Source organism: Hemitrygon akajei, chromosome 4 (genome assembly GCF_048418815.1).
Source record: "Hemitrygon akajei chromosome 4, sHemAka1.3, whole genome shotgun sequence".
NCBI classification, from domain to species: domain Eukaryota; kingdom Metazoa; phylum Chordata; class Chondrichthyes; order Myliobatiformes; family Dasyatidae; genus Hemitrygon; species Hemitrygon akajei.
Genome location: NC_133127.1, coordinates 192352647 through 192373819, shown reverse-complemented (window position 1 = coordinate 192373819; position 21173 = coordinate 192352647).

Here is a 21173-nt window from a genome sequence, read left to right as displayed (position 1 = left end):
AATAAAACAAGCAATCGTATAAATATGTGAAACAGCATCAATAAAAGTGACCAGTGCAGGATGAGAGTGTGTCTGTGAGTTGGGGAGTGGAGGTGGCAGGGCATACAGACAGGGTGTACATTGGGTGGCTCAAAGTAAATTAATTATCAAAGTACATATATGTCACCATATACTATACAACTCCGAGATTCATTTTCTTGTGGATATACTCAGTAAATACAAGAAACACAATAGAATCTATGAAAGACTGCACCCAATGTACAAAAGACAACAAACTGTGAAAATACAAAATAAAGAAGGAAATAATAAAAGTAAGTAAGCAATAAATATCAAGAACATGAGATGAAGACTCCTTGAAAGTCGGTCCATAGGTTTTGGGACAGTTCAGTGATGGGGTAAGTGAAGTTGAGTGAAGTTATCTCATCTGGTTCAGGAGCCTGATGGCTGAGGGGTAAGAACTGGTCCTGACCCTGGTGGTGTGGGTCCTGATGACAGCAGTGAGGGGAGAGCATGTCCTGAATGTGGGGGCCCTTGATGATGGATGCTGCTTTCCTGTGACGGTGCTCCATGTAGAAGTGACTAATGGAGGGGAGGTGCTCAATTATTTGAACAGACCGACTTTTTGGATTATTGCTGGATGGTTTTCAATTGTCTTTCCATTTGTTCCTAGTTTCATCACATCGTAAACTCTGGGCACTTAGCCAGAACAGTTCAGTGGTGGGGCGAGTGAAGTTGAAGAGCCTGATGGCTGATGGGTGATAACCGCCTCTGCAGCCTTTTCTGGCAGCTTGTTCTGTATGTGTACCACCTGCTGGGTGAAACAGTTTCCCCCTAAGTTCTTATTAAATCTCTCTCCACTCATCACCACCCTACTGTATGCCCTCTAGCTCCTGATTCCCCAACCCTGGGAAAAAGACTCTATGCATTCACCCTATCTATGCCTCATATGATTTCACACACTTCTATAATAGAACATGGAACATTACAGCACAGCACAGTCCCTTCAGCTCATGATGTTGCACCCACCTTTTAACCTACTCCTGCATCAGTCTAACTCTTCCCTCCCAGATAATCCCCCATTTTTCTGTCATCCATGTGCCCATCTAAGAGCTTCTTAAATGTCTTTAATGTATCTACTTCTACCACCATCACTAGGAGGGCATTCTATGCACCCACCACTCTGTGTAAAAACCTACCTCTGACATCCCCTCTATACTTTTCTCCCATCAACTAGAGTTATGCCCCCCCCCCTTTTAGCAATAATGCATCTACTTTGTCTCCTTACTATCCTTACTTACAGGTTACTATCGATGCAATGCTCCTCAGACAGGATGAAGAGGTCAATACTCCCCAATGCCATTAGGCTTTACAATTCTACCGCCAGGACTTAAGAACTTTTTAAAAGCTATTATTAATGCTTTTTGAGATAGTGATTTAGATGCATATCATATTTTTTACTGAGTTAAGTATTGTATGTAATTAGTTTTGCTACAACAAGTGTATGGGACATTGGAAAAAAGTTGAATTTCCCCATGGGGATGAATAAAGTATCTATCTATCTATCCTATAGAAGTATCTATCTATCTATCTATCCTATAGGAGTAAAGTCCTAGCCTGCCCAACCTTGTTTAAGAAAGGCTCTAAGAATAAAGCTGGGAAATTATAGGCCTGTGAGCCTGACATCAGTAGTGGGTAATGTATTGGAAGGTAGTCTAAGGGACTGGATATATAAGTATTTGGTTATTATAAGGGACTGATCATGGCTTTCTGCAGGAAGATGGTGTGCTGCAGAGATTGGTGCTGACTCCATTGTTGTTTGACATTTATATCAATGATCTGGGTGATAACATAATGAATTTGATCAGCAAATTTGTGGATGATACAAGGATTGACAGCGAGGAAGGCTATCAAAACTTGCAGCAGGACCCGGACCAGCTGGAAAGATGGGCCAAAAAAAAAAAAAATGGCAGATGGAATTTAATCCAGATAAGTGTGAGGTGTTGCACTTTGGAAGGACAAATCTGGGTAGCACTTACATGGTGAGTGGTAGGACACTGAGGTTTGTGGTAGAACAAAGGGATCTAGGAATACAGATCCATAATTCCTTGAAAGTGGTGTCACAGATAGACAGGATTATAAAGATTTTGGCACATTGGCCGTCATAAATCAAAGCTTTGAGTATAGGAGCTGGGATGTTATGTTGAAGTTATATAAGACATTGGTGAGGCCTTGGAGAGATGTTAGAGGTCACCTAACAGGAGCCTTGAAACCAGAGCTACAAGTGATCCTGCAAATTCTGGGAGTCTTGAGCAACTCAAGCAAAGAGGAAGTCAAAAGGTCTTAAACACAGGAGCTTCTGTAGATGCTGGAAACCTAGAGCAACACACACAAAATGCTGGAGGAACTCAGCAGGCCAGGCAGCATCTAAGAAAAGGAATAAGCAGTTGACAATGAAAGGTCGAGGCCCAAAATGTCAACTGTTCATTCGCCACCACCCCACCCCCCCCCCCCCCCATAGATGCTGCCTGACCCGTTGAGTTCCTCCAGCATTTGTGGGTGGACTTGAAAATCCATTTTATTTTACTTACAGTACACAGTCCTCTAATCCTAGCACAGCCTGAAGCCTCCAGCAGTCTCATGTATTTGCAGATACTGGGCATTCAACATCCCCAGCAAACTTGCAGATTCAGGGTTTTGGTCATTGTCTATCAGGGCACTGAAGCAGGGAATCAATTGCAGACACAGTGATATTAATTGAGTAACAAATCCCGAGGTGCAAACAAAGTCAGTGTCAAAGTTCAGGCGGAGATCAAAACATCCAGAGAAATCCAAAAACCAGAATCAGGAATCAGGCGGAGTCGATATTCAGACAGACAGAGTACAGATACGAATGCTGGAAAGGCTCAGGAAAACACACTGGCACAATCTGGCAACAAACAGGTGAAAACACAGGACTGAAATACACTGAGCAATAAACAGAGAGGCAGATGATAGGTGGAGCACTCTTTGTTTCCTGTCAGCCAGCCAATTTTCAATCCATGTCAGTACTCTGCCCCCAATACCATGTGCCCTAATTTTGCCCACTAATCTCCTATGTGGGACTTTATCAAAAGCTTTCTGGAAGTCCAGGTACACTACATCCACTGGCTCTCCCTTGTCCATTTTCATAGTTACATCCTCAAAAAACTCCAGAAGATTAGTCAAGCATGATTTTCCCTTCATAAATCCATGCTGACTTGGACTGATCCTTCTATTGCTATCCAAATGTGTCGTAATTTCCTCTTTTATAATTGACTCCAGCATCTTTCCCACCACTGACGTCAGGCTAACTGGTCTATAATTCCCTGTTTTCTCTCTCCCTCCTTTCTTGAAAAGTGGGACAACATTAGCCACCCTCCAGTCAGCAGGAACTGTTCCTGAATCTATAGAACATTGGAAAATGATTACCAATGCGTCCACGATTTCTAGAGCCACCTCTTTAAGTACCCTGGGATGCAGACCATCAGGTCCCAGGGACTTATCAGCCTTCAGACTCAACAGTCTATCCAACACCATTTCTTGCCTAATATAAATTTCCTTCAGTTCATCCTTTACCCTAGTTCCTTTGACCACTATTACATCTGGGAGATTGTTTGTGTCTTCTCTAGTGAAGACAGATCCAAAGTACTTGTTCAACTCATCTGCCATTTCCTTGTTCCCCATAATAAATTCACCCATTTCTGTCTTCAATGGTCCAATTTTGGTCTTAACTATTTTTTTGCTATTCACATACCTAAAGCTTTTACTATCCTCCTTTATATTCTTGGCTAGTTTACCTTCATATCTCATTTTTTCTTGGCGTATTGCCTTTTTTGTTATCTTCTGTTGCTCTTTAAAAGCTTCCCAGTCCTCCGGCTTCCCGCTCATCTTTGCTATGTTATACTTCTCTTTTATTTTTATACTGCCCTTTACTTCCCTCGTCAGCCATGGCTGCCCTTTACTCCCCTTAGGATCTTTCTTCCTCTTTGGAATGAACCAATCCTGCACCTTCTGCATTATTCCCAGAAATACCTGCCATTGTTGTTCCACTGTCTTCCCTGCTAGGATATTGTTCCATTGAACTTTGGCCAGCTCCTCCCTCAAAGCTCCATAGTTCCCTTTGTTCAACTGTAATACTGACACATCCGATTTTTCCTTCTCCTTCTCAAATTGTAGGTTAAAACATTTCATATTATGGTCACTACCTCCCAATGGTTCCTTTACCTCCAGGTCCCTGATCAAATCCAGTTCATTGCACAACACTAAATCTAGAATTGCCTTCTCCCTGGTAGGCTCCAGTACAAGCTGTTCTAAGAATCCATCTCGGAGGCACTCCACAAACTCCTTCTTGGGGTCCAGTACCATTCTGATTCTCCCAGTCTACCTGCATGTTGAAATTGTGACATGCCAGTTTTAACTCTTCATTCAACTTACACCCTACATCCAAACTGCTGTTTGGGGGCCTGTAGATAACTCCCATTAGGGTCTTTCTACCCTTAGAATTTCTCAGTTCTATCCATACTGACTCTACATTCCCTAATTCTATGTCCCCCCTTGCAAGGGACTGAATATTATTCCTCACCAACAGAGCCACCCCACCCCCTCTGCTAGTCAGTCTATCCTTTCGATAAGATGTATGTCCTTGAATATTCATTTCCCAGGCCCTGTCTGCTTAAAGCCATGTCTCTGTTATTCCCACAACATCGTACTTGCCAATTTCCAACTGAGCCTCAAGCTCATCTACTTTATTTCTTATACTTCGTGCATTCAACGTTCAACGTTCAAACGTTCCTGTTTACAGTTACTGTTCTATAGAGTTGCGAAGTATGCCCACAGGAAAAAGAATCACAGGCTTGTATGTGATGACATGTATGTAGCCTGAGAATAAATTTTACTGTATACTGGATGAATTGAGCAGTATTTTGAAATAACCAATGAAAAATGAGCGCCAGTATTGCTGAGTGCAATGAATGTAAGAGCATACAGTTCATTTAAAAGTTTAACTCCTCCAACCAAACCAGCCAAAATGAGCTTTGCTGATATTATGAATGCAATGCAGGATCATTTAGAAGGAGTATGCAGGACAAATAGCTGAGATAAATTGAGGGCTCTTCAAATAAGGAGGTTTGATATTTCACTTCTGGACAAGCAGTCCTGATGAGAGACTACAAAGCTGATCAAAAGGGGTACTTGGAAAGATTAAGGACAAAAATGGACGACTGGATAGATAGATAGATAGATAGATACTTTATTTATTCCCATGGGGAAATTCAACATTTTTTTTTCCAATGTCCCATACACTTGTTTTAGCAAAACTAATTACATACAATACTTAACTCAGTAAAAATATGATATGCATCTAAATCACTCTCTCAAAAAGCATTAATAATAGCTTTTAAAAAGTTCTTAAGTAGTTTACTTAGATACATTAAATACAATCAACCCCGGCACTTTAACATATCTTACTCCTGGTGGTTGAATTGTAAAGCCTAATGGCATTGGGGAGTATTGACCTCTTCATCCTGTCTGAGGAGCATTGCATCGATAGCAACCTGTCGCTGAAACTGCTTCTCTGTCTCTGGATGGTGCTATGTAGAGGATGTTCAGGGTTTTCCATAATTGACCGTAGCCTACTCAGCGCCCTTCGCTCAGCTACCGATGTTATACTCTCCAGTACTTTGCCCACGACAGAGCCCGCCTTCCTTACCAGCTTATTAAGACGTGAGGCGTCCCTCTTCTTAATGCTGCCTCCCCAACACGCCACCACAAAGAAGAGGGCACTCTCCACGACTGACCTATAGAACATCTTCAGCATCTCACTACAGACATTGAATGACGCCAACCTTCTAAGGAAGTACAGTCGACTCTGTGCCTTCCTGCACAAGGCATCTGTGTTGGCAGTCCAGTCTAGCTTCTCGTCTAACTGTACTCCCAGATACTTGTAGGTCTTAACCTGCTCCACACATTCTCCATTAATGATCACTGGCTCCATATGAGGCCTAGGTCTCCTAAAGTCCACCACCATCTCCTTGGTCTTGGTGATATTGAGACGCAGGTAGTTTGAGTTGCACCATATCACAAAGTCCTGTATCAGTTTCCTATACACATCAATCTTATTACTTGTTCCTTTTTGTATTTGCATAGTTTGATGGTCTTTATTTGTGTGATTGCAGTATTTCATTGATTCCATTGTATTTCTTTGTTCTACTGTGAATGCTTACAAGATAATGAATCTCAGGGTAGTATTTGGCTCTATATACATAGTTTGATAATAATTTTAATTTGAACTTTGAAATTTGGGCTTGTTGGGCTAGAAGGGCCTGTTACTGCACTGTATCTTGAAATAAAATAAAACAGATCTCTAATGTTGTGAATGTGGGATATGGAAACCCAATTAGTAAGCTGTGTGGGAGACTGAAGCTGGGCTGCCAAGGCAAAAATTATCAATGGGTTAGTCAGGATTTGTCTTTGAAAAGGTGAGCGACTGGGAGTTTTTGATACAGGCTTGCCAAACTAAACAAAATCACTTCAAAAAGTCTTTTTTTAAAAAACAGGAATTTCATAATGACATTCAAAACCACAGATTAGCTGGGATTGTGGTGGAACATCTCAGCATTCTAATGATCAGAAAATGACAACGCCATCATCTCCATTGCCAATTTTCATCTCCTCCCACTCTCACATGGTCCACCTCTTGAACTTGGTATATCCTGATGATGTTGTATAAGACAGTACTTACTTACCTACTGCCGCCCATTATGCTGCTGATGTTTAGGGCAGCAATGAAGATCCTCCATTTCTTGTGCTGTTCAGGGCTTCCTGCATCGTGTCAGTAGTTTCCTCTTGGTTTTCACTGCTGTCAGTCCTGCAAGTCCCGGGCAGAGACTCAGAAATCTGTTGTACTGAGATGTAGATAGATTCTTCATTGCTGTGTCCATAACAGTTCTGTTTGGCTAGTGAGGGTTGTTAGCCTTCAGATGAACTGCCGATCCTGGAGGACCAGAGGACTACTTTTAGTCTGTTTTTTACCCTTTGACCTATTTGAAACTGGTGACCCCACCAGGAATCAAAGCATAAAGCCCTGACTCCAGCCAGAATAGCTCTCCGGGTCATTGAGGCACACAAGCCTCCAAACCACGACACAGTTGTGGTCCTCTTGGAGATGTATATGACATTGGTGAGGCTAGATTTGGAGCACTGTGTGCCGTTCTGGTTACCTACCTGCATGAAAGGTATCGATAAGATTGAAAGAGTGCAGAGAAAGTTTACTAACACCTGTGGACCTGAGTTATAAAGGAAGGTTGAATAGGTTAGGACTTTATTTCCTGGAGCATAGGAGAATGAGGGGAGAGTTGGTAGAGGTATACAACATTTTGAGGGGTTAAGAGATGTAAATGCAAGCAGGTTTGGAGTCCAAAATTTCGGGGCATGGATTTAGGGGGAGAGTGGCAAGATCTAAAAGGGACCAGAGGAGCAACTCTTTCCACACATAAGGTGGTAAGAATATGGAATAAGTTGCCAAAGTCAGGTACAATAGTATCATTCAGGGAGCACCTGGATAGGTACTTTGCTGCATGGTAACATAGTGCTTAGCACAATGCTATTACAGCACCAGTGATGCTGGATCAATTCCCACCGCTGTCTATAAGGAGTGTGTGCATTCCCAGGTGCTCTATTTTCCTCCCACATTCCAAAGATGTATGGATTAATGGGTTAGCACCGGCTCATTGGGCAGGAAGGGCTAGTTACTGAGCTGTATCGCTAAATAAATAAAAACAATACTATTGTACGTGTGTCAACCAGCTCGAGGGATTTCGAAGTGGCTGAGGGAAGTGAAGTGGTGGGGCTGCTGCACGGGATCAAAAGAAGCTGCAGACAGTTGGGACTAGCCATTGTGGTTGCCACAACCACGGATTCGGCATCGCAGTAGATTTGGCAATTGCGCTGGTGAATATGCATGTCAGCTAATTATTATTTCATTGTGATAGTATTTAACTCCGTACTTGTCGAGACTTGGACACAGCAAGGCTTCGCTGCCTGTATTCCGCCTTGCCTGAGAAATTGGACTGTGGAGTCAACTGACTGAAGACTAGCGGTATTCGTGTTATTCTTACTTGTTCTGTTCAGCCGCAGTGTAGGCTTCGTTTTCCATTTGGGAGTTTTCGTTTTGGCCTAGCGTTTCTTGTTTTCGTTTCCCTTTACATTGTTCACATTAAAGTCTGTGACCTATCGACCTGCTTCAGTGTCTCTCACTCCGCGCTTGGGCCATGTCCGAACCTGGTGACAGCAAGTCTCGACCAACACAAAGATGGACCCAGCAGAGAGAGAACAGCTGATCTTGGCCCGTGAGATTCATTGGTCCGGTAGGAAACAAGCCACAGGCAATGGAATCTGTTCTCAGTGAAGTTACGGAGGCAATGAGGCAGATAATCTCGTGCCGACAAGCCCAGTCTCACTTGGAGGAACGGGTATCGTCCCTAGCCGCAACTGTTCAACAGCTCACCACAGACAACCGGACCCGCGTGTCTGCGATTTCCGCACTCATGACCGCTGTCCACCAACTTGCATCAGCTGACAGCCATTCACATTCTCGCCAGCACAGTCCAGCAGCCCCCCCGCTCCCAGCATCTCGCAAGTCCTCCTTAACTACTACCCGGACCGTCTCTGCTGCTGGTGCCCACGCTCCTGCGCCTGGACCAGCGCCGACTCCCACGTCCGTCCAGGAACCGAGTTTTCCACCACCAGGCAGATAGTCTGGTGATCCCGATGGTTCCAGGAATTTTATTACTCAATGCGAGCTGAGATTCCAAACCCAGCCTGGTCGTTTCGGTGATGATGCGCGAAAATTGGCGTACAAGGTCAAATCTTATTGACGGATCTCCACTCCGCCTGCTCGACGCTTTACGGGAGCAAGGATACCCCCCAGCCCAGTCGTTCCGACATTTCGTGGAGGAGTTAAAGAGGGCTTTTGATCTTCCAGTACGGGGTCAGGAGGCTGCCCACCGACTCTTGGACCTGCGCCAAGGCAGAGGAGCGGTGAGAGCCTGTGCAGTAGAGACGGGTTGGAGTGAGATATCTCGCTTTACTGCCTTCCAGCGTGGACTGAACGCAGGGGTCCGGCATGAGATCGCTGTCCGGGTCGAGCAGGATAGTCTGGATGACCTGATCAATCCGGCTATTCGAGTTGGCGAGTGGCGCAGGGAAAGAATGTTTCCAACTTCCTGATAACCATCTTTCCTCGCCCTCTCCCCCTCCCTCACCACCCAGCCCACTGAGGAGTCTGTGCAAGTGGGGCACATGTGCCTGTCTCAGGAGGAAAGAGAGCGGCGCCGGAGAACAGGTTTCTGCCTCTACTGTGGTGATTCAGGACGCTTCCGGGCGGCATGTTCCGAGAGTCCAGTAAAAGAGATACCCATCAGCAGGGAGGGGAATCCTGGCGGGTCGGTTCTCTCTTCAGTCGGCTTCCCCTGGTTCTGTAGTGCTCCCAGCTTCCCTGTCATGGAGGTCTGACCCATGAACTTAAGGTGTTTATCGACTCTGGTGCAGCCGGGAATCTCATGGACATCTCTCTCACTCAAAGATGGGGAGTTCCAACTCAGGAATTAAGAGAAAAGATCAACGGCAGGGCGCTGGAGGTCGGCGTCTGGGAACCGGCCAAATCCGCCTTAACCATAAGGTCTTTCTATCTGGTTATTTCACCTGATCTGGTACTTGGTCTAGCTGTATTCCAGGCTTTGGTTAACGATGTGCTCGGGGCATGTTGAACCAGTTCTTTTATTTGTAGTTAGATGACATCCTTGTCTATTCCCGCTCCCGTCAGGAGCACGCCCGGAGATTACTCAGACGTTCTTGAAAATAACCCGTACGCCAAGCCCGAAAAATGTGAAATCCATAAGAAAAAACCAGGAGTCGTTTTTGGACAATATCCTGACCCCATCCATGGACCCCAGTAAAGTCCAGGCAGTTGCAGACTGGCCCAAACCGTCTACAGTCAGACAGGTACGGCGCTTCATGGGGTTTCCGACCTTTTTATCGCCGCTTCATCCGGCATTTCGGTTCTATCTTGGCTCCAGTTAATGCACTCACCAAGAAGGCCTCGGCAGGATTCCAGTGGACGGACGATGCCGAACAAGCATTTTCCGAGCTAAAGAGACGTTTCACCACCGCCCCGCTGCTGGGAAAACCCGGACCCATCTCAGACTTTCATTGCCGAGGTGGATGCATCCGATGTCGGCACTGGAGCTGTCCTCTCTCAGCGCTCGGCGGCGGATCGCCGGCTGCACCCCTGTGCCTTTCTTTCCCGTCGCTTGACTCCGGCCGAGAGGAATTACGACGTTGGGAACCGGGAGCTTTTAGCTGTTAAGGAGGCCCTGGAGGAATGGTGACACTGGCTGGAAGGGGCAGAGCATCTATTCTTGGTCTGGGCAGATCACAAGCACCTCTCCTATATTCAGGATGCTCAGAGACTCAAATCTCGGGAAGTCCTGTGGGCTGTCTTCTTCGCACGGTTCAATTTCATCCTCACTTATCATCTCGGCAGCAAGAACACAAAGGCTGATGCTCTCTCCCGGCAGTTCGACGGATCTGAGGACAATACCGATCCAGAACCCATCCTTCCTCGCTTGTGTGTCGCTTGTGATCTGGGGAATAGAGGCAGAGGTGAGGATCGCCCAACAATCAGATCCAGGCCTGGATGGGGGACCTCCTGACCGGCTGTTTGTTCCTGCTGTGTTGGAATGGGGTCACCCCTCCCGTCTGGCTGGACATCCGGCAATTCAACGGACTCTGGAGTTTATAAAGAGACAATTTTGGTGGCCATCTATGTCCCAGGATGTCCATGACTTTGTATCTGCCTGTCCCACCTGCGCTCGGAACAAGACATCACACCAGCGTCCTGCTGGTCAGTTATGTCCACTGCCTGTGCCCCACCGCCCCTGGTCCCACCTCTCAGTAGATTTCATCACTGGTCTGCCCCCGTCTAATGAAAACGCCATTTTGGTCGATTTTCCAAGCCTGCTCACTTCATTGCCCTCGCCAAGCTCCCACCTGCTCCTGAGACTGCCACACTCATGGTTCAACATGTGTCCTGGCTCCATCAGACAGGGTCTGATGGTGGACTACAGATCACTTCCCGCTTTTGGAAGGCTTTCTGCTCTCTCGTCTGAGTTCCACCTCCAATCTAATGGCCGGACAGAGTGAACCAAGTGTTGGAGACAACCTTTCCTCTGCCAACTGCACATCCTGGAGCACCCAACTGGTTTGGGCAGAGATCGCCCACAATAACCTCCAGTCATCCTCCACTGGTATGTCTCCCTTTGAACGCCAGAAGGGATTCCAGCCCCCGCTCTTCCCTGATCAGGAGATCGACGTAGGAGTTCCTGCTGCTGAACAGCTGATCCAGCGCTATGAGCGCACCTGGAGACGGGCCAGGGCTTCTCTGCTGCGCCCCCCGAAACAGCATTCCCGGCAGGCTGATCGATTCCGACCACAGGTAAGGTCATTCAAGCCAGGGGAGGTCTGGTTGGCATCCAGGGATCTTGCCCTGATTAGTCGAGAGTCAGAAATTTGCACCGCACTACGTGGGGCCGCTGGTAGTTGAAAAGGCTGTTAACAAGGTGTCCTCTAGATTGTGTCTACCACATCACTGAAGATTCACCCAGTATTCCATGTTTCTCAGCTCAAGACGGTTACTACGTCCCCCCTGGCTCCAGTCACCCCACTTCCCCCTCCTCCCCGCCTGGTAGATGGTTTCCCTTGTCTATACTGTGCGGCGCCTCCTGGCATCTCGCTGGGTACGTGGTAAGGCCCAGTACCTTGTGGACTAGGAAGGGTATGGCCCAGAATAACATACTTGGATCCCAGCAAAGGATGTCTTGGACAAGGTGCTGATCTGGGACTTCCAGTGGACACAGGTCTGTGGTGCCCCGGGGGCTGTGCCCAGAGAGTAGAGGGCCCTGTCACAACCACGGATTCGGCAGCGCAGTAGATTCGCCAATTGCGCTGGTGAATATGCTTGTGTCAGCGAATTATTATTTCATTGTGATAGTATTTAACTCCGTGCTTGTCGTTGTAGAGCTTGTTGGGACTTGGACACAGCAACGCTTCGCTGCCTGTATTCCGCCTTGCCTGAGAAATTGGACTGTCGAGTCAACTGACTGAAGACTAGCGGTATTCGTGTTATTCTTACTTGTTCTGTTCAGCCGCAGCATAGGCTTCGTTTTCCATTTGGGAGTTTTCGTTTTGGCCTAGCGTTTCTTGTTTTCGTTTCCCTTTACATTGTTCACATTAAAGTCTGTGACCTATCGACCTGCTTCAGTGTCTCTCACTCCGCGCTTGGGCCATGTCCGAAGCTGGTGACAGTATTATCCGGGACACCTTCAAGAAACAATGCCTTTAAAAAGGTGACATCGATCATTAAGGAGGGCACCCAGGAGGGCACGTCTTCTCATTGCTACCATCAGAAAGAAACTTGAAAGCACAATGGTTCAAGAATAGCTTCTCCTCTGCCACCCAGTTTCTGAATGTTCATTGAACCAATGAACACTACCTCACTACTTTTGTTTTGCGTGACTTATTTAACTATATGTATATATAATCACCCACTGGTGATAGCACAGGACACGTGTATTTCCAATTCAATTCTATGTATGTATATAGCTGTATATATTTTTTTAGTATCATTCATCTTTCATTACAATGCATTGTAATAGAGTGCTGCCACAACAAATTTCATGATGCATGCTGGTGATATTGAATGTGATTCTGATTCCAAATGCAGCAATTGGCCTTACAGCACATTACAGGCCCTTCGGCCCACAATGTTGTGCTGACCATGTAACCTAATCTAGAAACTGCCTAGAATTTCCCTACCGCATAGCCCTCTATTTTTCTAAGCTCCGTATACCTATCTAAGAAGCTCCTAAAAGACCCTATTCTATCTGCTTCCACCACTGCTGGTAGTGCACCCACCACTCTCTGTGTGGAAAAACTTACCCCTGACATCCCCTCAGTACCTATTTCCAAGCACCTTAACACTATACCCCCTCGTGTTAGCCATTTCTGCCTGGGGGGGGGGAAGCCTCTGGCTATCAACACGATCAATGCCCCTCATCTTGTACACCTCTCTCGGGTCACCTCTCATCCTCTGTCACTCCAAGGAGAAAAGGCCAAGTTCTCTCACCCTATTCTCATAAGGTACGCCCTCCAATCCAGGCAACATCCTTGTAAATCTCCTCTGCACTTTCTCTGTAGTATCCACATCCTTTCTGTAGTGAGGCGACCAGAACTGAGCACAGTACTCCAAGTGGAGTCCGACCAAGGTATTGTGTAGCTGTAACATTATCTCATGGCTCTTGAACTCAATCTCACGGTCAATGAATGCCAACACACCATACACCCCCTTAACAACACTGTCAACCTGCACAGCAGCTCTGGGTGTCCAATGGACATGGACTTAATGATCTCTCTGATCCTCCACACTACCAAGAGTCTTACCATTAATATTATATTCTGTCTTCAATTTCGATGTAGCAAAATGAACCACTTCACACTTATCTGGGTTGAACTCCATCTGCCACTTCTCAGCCCAGTCCTGCATCCTATCGATGTCCTGCTGTAACCTCTGACAGCCATCCATATTATCCACAACACCCCCAACCTGTGTCATCAGCAGACTTACTAATCCACCCTTCTTCATCCTGGTCATTTATAAAAATCACAGAGAGGAGGGATCCCATAACAGATCTCTGCAGAACACCGCTGTTCACCGACCTCCATGCAGAATACGAACCATCTACAACCACCCTGTGCCCTCTGTGGGCAATCCGATTCTGGATCCACAACACAAGGTCTCCTTGGATCCCATGCCTCTTACTTTCTGAAGGAGCCTCACAGGGGAACCTTATCAAATGCCTTACTGAAATCCATATACACTACATCCACTGCTCTACCTTCATCAATGTGTTTTGTTACTTCCTCAAAGAACTCAATCAGGCTCGTAAGGCACGACCTGCCTTTGAGAAAACCATGCTGACTCTCCCTAATCAGATTATGTCTCTCCAAATGCTCATAAATCCTGCCTCTCAGGATCTTCAACAACTTGCCCACCACTGAAGTCAGACTCACTGGTCTACAATTTCCTGGGTTATCTCTACTCCCTTTCTTGAACAAGGGAGCAACTTTTGCAAACCTCCGATCGTCTGATACTTCTCCCATCCCTATTGATCACACAAAGATCATTACAAGAGGCTCAGCAATCTCCTCCCTCATTTCCCACAGTAGCCTTGGGTATATCTCATCTGGTCCCAGTGACTTATCTAACTTGATGCTTTGCAAAAGCTCCAGCACATCCTTTTTCTTAATGTCTATATGTTCAAGTGTTTCAGTCCGCTGTATGTCATCCCCACAATTGCCAAGGTCTTTTTCCCTGGTGAATACTGAAACAAAGTATTTATTAAGTACCTCCGCTACCACCTCCGACTCCATGCACACGTTTCCACTATCACAACTGATTGCTCCTTTTTTCACATGGCTCATCCTCTTGCTGTTTACATACTTGTAGAATGCCTTGGGGTTTTCCTTAATCCCGCCCATCAAGGCCTTCTCATGGCCCCTTCTGGCTCTCCTAATTCCATTCAGCTCCTTCCTAGCAACCTTGTAATTTTCTAGTGCTCTAACCATACCTAGTTTCTTGAAGCTTTCATAAGTTTTTCTTCTTAACTAGGTTGAATCCCAAGTGCTTTTGTACAGGTCACACTTGGCCCAGAAGAGGTCCCAATGATCCAAAAATCTGAATCCCTGCCCCCGCTCCAATCCCTCAGCCACGCATTTATCCTCCACCTCATCCTATTCCTATACTCACTGTCACGTGGCACAGGCAGTAATCTTGAGAGGTCCTGCTTCTCAGCTTCCTTCCTAGCTCCCTGTATTCTGCTTTCGAGACCTCCTCCCTTTTTCTACCTATGTTGTTGGTACCAATACGACCTCTGGCTGCTAACCCTCCCATTTCAGGATATTGTGGAAGCACTCAGGAACATCGGCACCTGGGAGGCAAACTACCATCCTTTAGAATCACCTATCACCTATAGAATCACCTATCAGTCCCCTTAACTATAGAGTCCCCTGTCACTGTTGCCATCCTCTTCCATTCCTTATCCTTCTGAGCCACAGGGCCAGACTCCATGCCAGAGGCACAGCCACTGTTGATCCCCCACGTAGGCTGTCTCCCCTCCTAACCCAACAGCATTCAAAATGGAGTATTTATTGTTAAGGGGGACAGCCACAGGGGTGCGCTCTACCTGACGCCCTCCCTTCCATCTCCTGACAGTCACCCACTTATCTGTCTCCTGTAGCCCCGGGGTGACTACCTGCCTGTAGCTCCTGTCTATCACCTCTTCACTCTCCCAAACAAGTCGAAGGTCATTGAGTTGCAGCTCCAGTTCCCTAACTCGGTCTCTGAGGAGCTGCAGCTCGACGTGGCGATCCGGGAGGCTGTAAGTCTCCCGGACATCCCACACGTGACACCCAGAACAGAAAACTGGCCTCGCAGTCATACCCACTATTCTGGAATTAGCTGGGTGGACCCTGCGTTGGCATGGACTGGCTGGGTTGAAGGAGCTGTATCCGTGCTGTATTGTTCTGTGATTCTATGACTATCGTACAACAAACCTTCCCTTTCGGTTCTCTCTTCCTCTCCCTTTCCTGTTTTCTCAGTGAAACAATGGTGCTAATTTCCTCCCAAGGTGTAACTACAGCATTGTGAAGTGTCAAATTTGTTTTACTGCAGACCAGTTGAGTGTTAGAAGCTCGAGAGCATGTTCCTCCAGACCCATTTTGAATAAGTGGACATGGAGAGGATCTTTCCTGCAGTGGGGCAGTCTAGGACCAGCGGGCACAGCCTTGGAATAGAAGTATGTCCCTTTAGAACAGATACAAGGAGGGATTTCTTTAGCCAGAGGGTGGTGAATCTGTGGAATTCATTGCCATGGATGGCAGTAGAGACCAAGTCACTGGGTATATTTAAAGCAGAGCTTGATAGGTTCTTGATTAGAAATGGTGTCAAAGGTTACAGGGGAAAGGTGTTGAGAGGGGTAATAAATCACTTATGATTGAATGGCAGAGAACACTCCAAGGATAGAGAGAATTAAGTGCACCAAGTTCCTGGGAGTTCACCTCACGAATGACCTCACCTGGTCCCTGAATGAGAAGGCACAGCCATGGCTTCCCATCCACCGCACACAGGAGCACCGTTGAGAGCATTCTGACAAGCTGCATCTCCATCTGGTGTGGGAGCAGCTGAGCATCGGACTGGATGTCCCTGAAAAGTACTGTGAGAACAGCCGAGAGGATTGTGGGGGTCTCCCAACCATCCGCTGGGGACATTTACCAAGTGCACTGCAAACGCAGGACCCTTAGTATTATCCAGGATCCCACCCATCCATCCAACATCCTCTTCGACTTTCTACCATCAGGCAGGAGACTCCGATGCATAAAGACAAGAACAGTCAGGATGGGAAACAGCTTCTTTCCTCAGGGCATTAGGCTTCTGAACTCCCTGCTGCATCGCATTCAAAGTGTCAGCAGATAACTTGTAGTGTACCTACAATATTTAATTTATGCACTTTGTTTATCTATGTGTACTTCATTTGTAGATTCAATCCTTACTTCCCTAAGTTATTGTGTGTTACATGTGTGCTATGTGCTTTACCCCTGGTCCAGAGAAACGTTGTCTTGTTTGATGGTACACATGTACATTGTTAAATGACAATAAACTTGACTTGACTTGAATTCTGCTCCTGTGTCTTGTTGCCTGATAAGCTCGAGAACACCTTCTATCCCACTGCCATCCCACATGGATGTACGGTAAAAGACTAATTCTTGATCTCTCAATCTACCTTGTCATGGGCCTTGTACTTCATTTGCCTACCTGCACTGCACTTCCTTTATAACGTAATGCAAAAGCAGGTTTTTTTTCCACTGATGTTGGGTGAGACTAGAGTAAAGGTCATAGATTAAGGGTGAAAGGTAAAATATTTAGGACTGGCGGGGGAAGTGGTGGATGTCAGTTTGATTTCGTATTTTTTTATTAATGGGATACAGCATGGAATAGGTCTTTTCCTGCAGTCTGAGCCATGCCATCCAGCAATCCCCCCGATTTAACTCTAACCTAACCACAGAAGAAATTACAATGACCAATTAACCTACTTACAATTAATGACCAATTAACTAGTATGTCTTTGAACTCTGGAGGAAACCCACGTGATCACAAGGAGAACGCATAACTACTCACAGGCAGTGGCGGGAATTGAACCCGAGTTGCCTGTACTGTAACCACTATGCTGCCGTGCACTCCTCCACCAAGCGAAACTTAGATAGGTGCATAGATGGGAGGGGTATGGAGTGTTATGGTCTGGGTACAAGTGGCTGGGAGTAGGTAGAGTAATGGTTTGGCATGGACTAGATAGGCTGAAGGGCCTGTTTCTGGCCACGGTGCTGTTAGCCTCTATGTTGAACTGTAACACAATGATCTGCATTCTGTTTTCCTTTTTCTACTACCTTGATCTGTCTGGATAGCATACAAACAGAATTGTTTCACTGTATTTCAATACACGTGACTATAATGTACAAGTCAGCTTACAACTTTAGATTTGCACCCTGGTTGTGTTTTGCTGTTGTCCTCATGATACTTGTCACTTGGGATTACAATCAGATGCAGACAAATTAGAATAAACATCGCTGGGTTAGATTTTAATCATTTCTCAAGAAGAATGTTAAATGTTCAGTTGCTAGGAGAACCCTTTTCCTTGGGGGAAATTAGGCTTGTTATCTTCTTGAAGCAGCACACTCCCCTGCAGAGGCTTCACCAGAACGTCGCCATCTTTGAAACATGGCCCAGACGGAGTTCAAAGTTCAAAGTAAGTTAATTATCAAAGAACATATACAGTATGTCACCATATACAACCCTGAGGTACATTTTCTCACAGGCATTCACAATAGAACAAGGAAATACAATAGAAACAATGAAAAACTACATAGAAAGACTGACAAATGGCAATATGCAAAAGAAGACAAACTGAGCAAATAGAATAATAAAACAAAGCCATAAATAACACTGAGAAATTTGATGAAATCTGTGAGTGTCTTTGGTGACATACTAAATCTCTTCAAGCTCCTAATGAAATGAAGGGCTGTCGTGTTGAAAGAGGTCAGGATCGAACTCGGGTTGCTGGAGCTGAGAAGGATTAGCTCTCCCAGCTGCAGCCCTGTTTCACCTGGCTGTGAATCTACCTACTGCGCCTCTGCGACCGTAACTATAAATAATTGCAAAATTAATACAAGTGAATGAGAAAGGAAGTGAAAAATGGCCAAAAATGAATCTAATCTATCCGCTTCATCAGCCTGAGAGTTGGGCTGGGCAGGAATCAGTTCAATGGAGGGGGAAAGAGTAACAATAATAATCTTTAATCATGTTTTTCAATCGTGACGTGTATATTTATATTTTATTCAAAAATAGTTCACTGGCACCTGCTCGTTTTGGGCCTTTTCCTGGATTAAAGCAGCACTGTTTATACTGGGAGCATTCATTTCCTTATTTTCTACTAAATCCGTCAGTCGCCAGTCACTGAGTGGCTGTTGCTTAGACACGAGCCGAGGCAAGGAGGTCAAACAACAGGTTACACACGGGTCCCTCTTGCCTCTGGTTTCAAGTCCCCCAACAAGAATATGAGAGTATGAAGAGATGGAGTTTAATACAGACAAGTATGAAGACCAGACATATAAATATTTAGATAGATGTGGACTGATTAAGGATAGTCAGCCTGGCTTTGTGTGTGGTAGGTCATGTCTAACCAATCTTATACAACTTTTTGAGGAAATTACCAAGAAAGTTGATGAAGGCAAGTCAGTGGCTGTTGTCTGCATGGACTTTAGAAAGGCCTTTGACAAGGTCCTGCATAGGACATTGGTCAAGAAGGTTCAGTTGCTTGGCATTCAGGATGAGGTAGTAAATTAGATTAGATATTGGCTTTTTGGGAGAAGCCAGAGACTGATTGTAGATGGTTTCTTCTCTGACTGGAGGCCCCTGACTTGTGTGCCGCAAGGATCGGTGCTGGGTCCATTGTCATCTACATCAAAAATCTGGATGATAACGTGGTTAACTGGATCAGTAAATACGTGGATGACACCAAGACTGGGGGCACGAGGACAGTGAGGAATGCTACCAAAGATTGCAGCAGGGTCTAGACTAGCTGGAAAAATGGGCTGAAAGATAGCAGGTGGAATTTAAAGAATGATGTATTGCACTTTGGAAGGACAAACCAGAGTAAGATTTACACGGTGAATGGTAGGGCACTGAAGAGTGCAGTAGATCAGAGGGATCTCGGATTACAGACCCATAATTCCTTAAAGTGGCATCACAGGTAAATAGGATCGTAAAGAGAGATTTTAGCACATTGGCCCTGTGGTAAACTATGTATACCTGTCTGACACGCCCCTCTTCTGACTGCTCCTGTGGCTCCTCCCACAGACCCATGTATAAAGGCGATTGGAGGCACTGCTCCTCCCTCAGTCTCCAGGATGTCGTGGTCTCTTTTGCTGCTCATAAAAGCCTATCATTCACCTCCCGTCTCCGAGAGTTATTGATGGTGCATCAATTTTATTAGCAGCAATTTTAAAACATGGAGAGCATTTTACGACCAGACAGATTGGATCTCGACCCTCAATCCCAGGAAGTCAGCGACGCTTTCGAACTCTGGCTAGCGTGATTCGAATCGTACCTGGAGGAGATTCATGTGACTGACCCTGCCATGATGCGCAGGGTTCTCCTCTCCAGAGTCAGTGCAAGGGTCTACTCCATGATCAGAGACCAAACAGACTACCAGGGTGTGATGGATGCCCTCAAAAGACAATACCAGCGGCCGGTGAATGCCGCCTACGCAGACATCGCTTAGCGACATGGCGGCAGCGGGCCGGAGAGTCGAGCGCTGAGTTTGTCCGGGCACTACAGACATTTGTGCGGGCCTGCGACTGCAGGGAACTGACGGCGGAACTCCTGGTACGAGACGTCTTCGTTACGGGGATCAGGTCAGTGTACGTGCGCCAGCGGCTGCTGGAACACACCGATCTTACCTTACATTCGGCGATCGAGCTGGCCGACACGCTGGAGGCCACTCTACACGATGCTGACGCTGTCCAGGCGTGCTATCTCCCGCTGGCCCCATGGACGCTGCAGACCCCGCAACCCGCCAGTGAATCGACCTCGGCTGCTGCCACTCATGAGTCAGTGTAGTGTTACTTCTGCGGACTCGAAAAGCACCCCCGAAAACGCTGCCCGGCCCGAGAAGCTATCTGCTCCAGCTGCGGAAAGAAGGGCCACTTCGCCAAGGCCTGTAAGTCTAAACCACGAGCGGGGTCGAGCAGCGCCATGTGCGAGGCATGGGGGCGGCCATCTTGGTCGGTGCCACCTCGCCCCGCCCCCGACCCACAGGTACTTACCGGACACCAAGACGGTGATTCAACTCTGGCCTCCGTGACCCTCGACTAAAGCGCTCCACACCAGCTCGCAAGGTCAATGATGGACATCCTGGTGGAGGGGCACAGGACTAGCTGCCTGTTTGACACGGGCAGCACTGAGAGTTTTATTCACCCAGACACAGTGCAACGCTGCGGACTCGTAACACAGCCGGTAAGCCAGAGGGTCACCATGGCTTCTGGATCGCATTCCACAGACATCTGGGGGGGGGGGGGGGTTGTGTAGCGACATTGGTGGTGCAGGACACAGAATATCAGGACTTTGCGTTACTGGTCATGCCTCAACTGTGTGCCCCTGTGCTATTGGGGCTCGACTTCCAGAGCCACCTGAAAAGTGTGACAATGGAGTATGATGGGCCCCTCCCACCAATCACTGTCAGGAATCCTCAGTTTTGTGGGACTTCGTCATATACCCCGCTACTGACCACACACACACACCGACCCGTACATCCCACCCAACACCATGCCAACGGCCGCGCTACTGACACCACTTGCAGCCTCTCCACCCTCAAGACCCCTCCCCCACCACTGTTTGCCAACCTGACCCCCAACTGTAAACCTGTGGCAACTAAAAGCAGGAGGTACAGCGCGGGGGACAGGGCCTTCATTCAGTCAGAGGTGCAGCGGCT